This window comes from Carlito syrichta, unplaced genomic scaffold, assembly GCF_000164805.1.
Source record: "Carlito syrichta isolate Samal-C Ts95f unplaced genomic scaffold, Tarsius_syrichta-2.0.1 Scaffold309028, whole genome shotgun sequence".
NCBI classification, from domain to species: domain Eukaryota; kingdom Metazoa; phylum Chordata; class Mammalia; order Primates; family Tarsiidae; genus Carlito; species Carlito syrichta.
In genome coordinates this window covers 23286-29801 of record NW_007253124.1, presented here as the reverse complement: position 1 = coordinate 29801, position 6516 = coordinate 23286, and the positions used below count along the sequence as shown (strand labels likewise).

Below are 6516 nucleotides of genomic sequence, written 5' to 3'. Positions count from 1 at the left end.
GTGTTAGAGTCTGGAAATACTATTAATATTTACATATTTGAAATTTGTAGAGTTATTCTAGAATTATCCATTAGGTAGTAATAATCATGAAGGAAATCTACTTTTATTAATGTTGTGAACCATTTTTTTCCAAAAATAGAGAATGCCAAATTGCTCATTTTGCATTTTATATTTACATAATTGAATCAGCTAAAGAAAATCTCTCACCCTTGGACTTCTTTGCCACTACATTTTTGCATAACATGTAGCTCTATGCAAATTTGTAAAATTTTTTTGTGATTGTAGCGAATCAAAACATTATTCTTAAAACTTGATAAGGGCATGCAAAAAGAAGGTAGGGGATGACATCTTAGAATAAACATTTCTGAAATTTTGGTGTAAAAAAATGACAGCCTCTTGGCTCTACTGTTAATGCCTTATGTGGTGATAAGATGGTGATGGGAAGGCCTAAATGTAGACAGAAGTTGTGAGATATTGCAAAAGGAGAAGGCTTTGCAACATGTAGAATCTTATCCAAAAAGTTCTATCTTTGACTTAGGCTGGAGACAAGCATTAGCATAGCTTCTAGTGTTCTGCTTATCCCGTGAAGGTTTATTAGTCAACATTCCAAAGGCCAGGGGCTACTGAAGATAAGGTCATATACCAGCAGTAAGTGCCATTTATTTCCCCTAAAAATCGCTATGGTGTGAGATGATTTTGATTGGATTATAAACTGCAGCATGTATTATATTTGATTCTGGGATTTGGATCTGTAGTTCCATAGTAAAGGCAATGTTTTATCTATCTATCTATCTATCTATCTATCTATCTATCTATCTATCTATCTATCTATCTATTTTTTTTGAGTTGGAGTCTCACTCTGTCGCCCAGACTGGAGTGCAGTGGCACACTCCCAGCCACCGCAGCCTCAACCTGCTGGGCTTCGGCGATCCTTACGCCTCAGCCTTCCAAGGAGCCTGAACTACAGGCTCATGCTACCATGCCCAGCTAATATTTTTTTATTTATTGCAGTGACGAGGTCTTGCCAGGTTGCCTAGGCAAGTCTCGAACACGCGAGCTCAGGCAATCCATTCTCCTTGGCCTCCCAAAGTGCTGGAATTACAGGCTGAGCCACTGAGCCTGGCTGAGGCAATGTTTTAAATACTTTGCTCTCATGTAAGTGAATTTCAACACCCATCGAGGTTAGAATATAAAAGATATCAGGCAAGGAGGGCAATATAAGAAAGAGGAGATGCTGAGAACATTGGGAAGGGGCAACGACAGAGGACCAAAGATGGCAGTGGGAAAGGAGGAAGGCTGAGTTGTGTGGATAAACCAAAACATCTTTCTATGTTAAAGGTGACTGGTAACTGAGCAAGTATTCCATAGGACCCTCGTTTGTTATAGATGTGGGAATAAAGGCTAAGGAAGTTGGAATGACCTGACAGAATCATACAGGGACTTTTCCAATTTGGTCTGAAGGGAGCTAAGGAAAGAGAGAGAGAGAGAGAGAGAGAGAGAGAGAGAGCAGCTAGAAGTCAGGGAGCCAAGGGAAAGTCTAGAAGTCAGGGCTGGAGGGAAATGAGAAGCGAGGTAGGAGGCTCAGGAGGTGGGAACACATTTTTATCTGAAGTACAGATTGGATAAGGAAGAGATTTGTCAGTTGGGAGAGAGAGGAAGTCACCACAAAGCATGGAGGAGAAAACATTCGCTGAAATCAGAGATCAAATACCAGCTCTGCAAGTCAGAAGTTGTATCTCCCAGTGAAATGCTGGTTCTGCCATTTCAATTGTTAGCAGTTCTCTTTCCAGGCAGTGACAGTGAGAATGGTAAGAGTCTCTCTGGCAGCTCCCAGCACTGGTGCAGGGTCTGGTTGAAAGCAGGCTGAATTACCCAGGTGTATGCGGACACTAAGGATCTGGGCCCTCTTATGTCCAGTCCTTTTCCACCATCCTGGGTTTGGGGCTGGGGCCTGAAGCCCTGGGGCAGTCAAATGTGTCAGGCTTTGTGTGTTCTTGAGACTCTAGATTCTTTTTCTCTAAGTTGCTTCCATTTCTATTCTTTCTTGTTCCCTCTTGCTTTCCCCATTCTTGTCACCATCTTTCTCCTCTTCTCTTGATAGCATTCCAGAAACCGATCTCTTTCCATCTCATCCAGATCATATCCTTTTTCAAAGCACCTGGGCACAAAATCAAGGATCAGCCTGGTTGGATGATTTGCAGATTCATGACTGGGATAGTGACTCAGGCAATCCCACATTCCTGAAGTCCTGGTCTAAGGGCAACTTCAGTGACAAGGAGGTTGATGAGTTGATTGAGATATTCCGAATCTACCTCTTTGAATACATTTGAGAAGTACAGTACATGCCAATGAATACCAGATAGAATGTGAGTCCAGTCTCCCAGCTGGAAAGATTCTTAGTGACTTTTTTGGGTCACTTTTTGCAAGCTGCTAATTTCTCCATTCCTTCTCCCTTTTTTTCTTCTTTACCCAACTGCTTGCACATTCCTTTCTAGAGTAGTATCTTCCTTGTGTTCCATACCTCTACAAGGTATTTCAGACTTTTGCCTCTGCACTCTACTTTGACAAGACCAGCCTCTCATTTTAAAACAAACTCCTGGTTTGTCTTGCATGAAACTTCTCCTCAAGGGCCCTTACTGTTCCCACCCTGTGCCTCAGTAACTACAGTGTGGCTTCCTACTCTAATCTTTCTCTTTAATTGTCTCTTCCCTGTGCCCTCGTCTCTCTGGGGTACTTCAGCTCACTCTGGGTGCTGCACTCCTGACTGCATCACACTCCACTTCTCCTCTTCCCTCTTACTCACCAACACCATCACCACACATCTTTGCCTTCATGAAACTCACTCCTTCCCCAATGTTTTTCTTTCAGAAAACTTCTAAATGTTGTAATTGGCTTGGGGCTCACCATTTCAATTCTAAGAACTCTATCCCTGTCAAAATCTAAAATCCTGTTCTCATGCTTTTTTTCCCTAATTGTGTTTATTAACTTGCTCTCTGTTTTCCTTCTACCTAGACTCCTCTGAGATCCAGGGGAGAACAAGTTGTGAGCTACGTTTTGAGGGTGCCATAGCAAGCTTCTTCAGGAGAGCTTTAGGAGGATTGGATTTCCTGAGTATTGAGAATATGTCATGTGTGCCTGCCCCAGAAAGTGGCAGCAGGGCACAGAAACTCTGCAAATTAGTCATGCAATATAAAGGTATCATAGATGTTGGAAAAAAGCTCCTCTATGAAACCTGCCCCCAGTATCTTCTAGGCATCCAGGATGCAGGAAAGGCAGATCTACAAAGGCAAGGTGAGTCCTGCTCTGTTTCACTTCCCACCACGTCTGGTATCCAAGAAGGACAGGGGTTTAATCAACAAGTTAACTGCTTCTCAGAGACAAGTTAACTGCTTCTCAGTGGAAGGGGTCACTGTCCAAAGTTGTGGGTTTCTGAGTCCCTAAGTTCTGAATTCGAGTCATAATATGATACACCGTCTCTGCTCCTTCTTGTCTTGGTGAAGCCTGAGGCCAGGCTGTGCAGTGGCCCTAGTCCTGGGCCTGACCGTCTGCTGCTGGTATGCCACATCTCAGGATTCTGCCCAAAGCCCCTGTGGTTGATGTGGATGCGGGGTGAGCAGGTGTAATCAGCACTCAGCAAGGGGACATCCTGCCCAATGCCGATGAGACGTGGTATCTCCAAGCAACCCTGGATGTGGAGGCAGCCAGGACATCATCCTCTACTTGGGTGAGAAAGATCTGGGGCCCAGGCTGGAAGTGGAACAAGGTGGTCTTCAGGCGTGGAGTTGTCACTGAGGAAGGATGGGGCTCGACAGATGTGTGTGTGTGTATGTGTGTGTGTGTGTGTGTGTGTGTGTGTGTGTGTGTGTGTGTGTGTGTGAGAGAGAGAGAGAGAGAGAGAGAGAGAGAGAGAGAGAGAGATTTCTGGGACCCCAATCCCGATTAGAATAAGAATAAATGATCCAAGATATAGGAGATATATAATGAAGGACCCGTAGATTGTGTGGGGTCAGGTTAGAGGACTCAAAGGATGGGCAAATGGTGTTCAAGAGTATGACAGAGGTTGAAGATAACCATCCACTGGAAGCATGTAAATGGTGGGTTGAAACCCAGGTGGTCAAAGGAAGACCACCAGGGATCCAGCATATCAGATATAACGTGACAGCCTTTTTTCCTCTCCCAATTGCCAGGATCTTCCACCTCCATTGGTTTGATCATTTTGGCAATAATAGTGCCTTTCTTGATCCTTTTGCCATGCCTTGCATTATGGTATATGAGGCGCCGGTGAGTTGTGTTTTTCTTTTCTTTTTTTTAATCTTTCTTTTCTGTCTACTTTCCCACTCCTTGTTATCGTTTTATCTATTTAATTAGTTTATCCTCAGTCTCTCCTTCAGACTCTTCTCCAATCCTATCTCCAGATTTTTACAAATTCTGTTAAAATACACATGTTTGTTATCTCTGCCTTTTTAAAGTATACAGTTCAGTGGTGGTAAATGCATTCACATTGCTGTGGAGGCGATCACCAGAACGCTTTCCTCTTGCAAAACTGATACGATTTCTACTAAACAGCAGTTTCCATTTCCTTCTCCTCCCACCCAGGCTCAGACTAGGATCACTCTACTTTCTGCCTCTATGAATTTGACTATTCTATGTACCTCATCTAAGTGGAATCATACAGCATTTGTCTTTTTGTTCTTGACTACTTCACTTAGCATAATGTCCTCAAGGTTCATCCACCCTGGAGCATGTAACAGGATTTTTTCTTCATTTTTTCATGTGAACAATATTCCATTGTTGGTTTACAACACATTTTATTCATTCATTCATCCATCTATGGACATGTGGGCTGCTTACACCTTTAGATAATGTTAACAATTTTGCTGTGAGCATGGGTGTACAAATCTTTTATGTAGAACTCCTTTTTTCCTGTGTTTTTAACAAACCTTATCAGCATATCCCATGAGCCCTCATCATATCTCCTTCCATCTGGAATAAGTTCCAAGAAGCTAAGAATCCCAAGATGTCAGCCCAGGAGTCAGTCTCATCATATTTCTTAAAATGCTCATCATATTCAATTAAATCAGAGTTCCTATAGATTTTAAGATATCATAACTTAAGCAATACAACTGCCAAGTTAATGATCTTCTTTCAGAGTCATCTCCTTCCTTTTTTCCTTTAGTGGACATTTTAGATCTTCCTCTTCTCACTAAAATATTTATCAATTACCCAAACATTGGTATTCTTTCCTTTTTTTCTGCTAAGATAGTTATTTAATAATAGCTAAAACACTGGGATAAAACTTACTTGAAACTATGAATTTATTATGAGACTGTATCAACAGTTTGATCCACCTTTCTTACATGTATGTTTAAATGTGAGAAAGAATGTTTCTCAGAAATAATAAAATATATGTTCAACTTAGTGGTGTCTTCTCTTTGGCTTCCAATTTAAATTTTCTGCTTCTGATTAAATATTATTTGTCAAAGTAAGATAAATATAATTACTCTGGGATAAGTGTATTTGTAGAGACACAGAGTCTTTTGGATGTAATTTCTCTTTCTCTACCTGGATGACTCTCTGACCCTCAAGGTCCAGTTGAGATGCTTCTTCCTCCTGGAAACCCTTCCTAGTGCCATCTTGGGAGAAACCCTGCAAGGATCTACTTTACCTTTAGCATTATGATTATTTTTGTTTTTCTTCCCCTTCTCCATGTAAGCTTCTTGAGAGCAGTGTTCCTTGTTTTTGGATCCCTGTAGCTCTCTTATCTGCATTTGCATTATCTCAGTAAAAACCATCGAGTTGCTATAACTGTCAAGTTAATGGTCTTTCAGAGTCATCTGCTTCCTTCCTTTTTTTCTCTTTAGTAGACATTTTAGATCTTCCTCTTCTCACTAAAATATTTTACAATTAGCCAACAATTAGTATACTTTCCACGTGTCTGCTCTGAACTTCTCTGGAGATAGTTCCTTTGCTCTTACCTTTGCTCTATAGTCTAGCTTCAGAGAGTCTTTGAAATGGGATTCTGTTTCTAATTTTTCCTGTGAGAATGACTGAGATCAGGGTGGGTGAGACACAGTAGTTCAGGTGTATTATGATATACTCTAGAGAAAAGAATTTTGAGGGCTGTTTCTGTCCCCAGGGTCCTTGATATCTATGCTGTATCAAATCATTTATAACTTTTATTTACAATTACTTTTATTCATTTCTGCTTATTTCATAGTTTTCTGGAACAGTCCATTTGAAAACATCCAATTCCATTTTGATCAAATAAGCAGGGGTAGTGGTATTTGAGTATAACTTTTTATTGGATTTAAGAGGGGAGATTAGAGCAAACAGACCGGTAATTTTGGAGAAGCAGGGGTACTACAAGCAATTCTTTTGCCTGGAAATTATCAAATTTTTCCTGACCATAAAGTTCAATATGGTGTTGAGAACTTGAGAAGTGTAGTAAATGTGTGAAAACACAACTTTCTTTCCCCTCTATTACCATAGCTGGTTACTTCTCCAGAATGCATTAAA

At 41.0% G+C, this 6516-nt stretch overlaps 1 pseudogene; it reads left to right on the top strand.

Annotated features, from left to right (window-relative positions):
• Positions 1 to 1747: 1747 nt before the first annotated feature.
• LOC103269029 lies at positions 1748 to 4285 on the top strand (annotated as a pseudogene).
• Positions 4286 to 6516: the final 2231 nt, after the last annotated feature.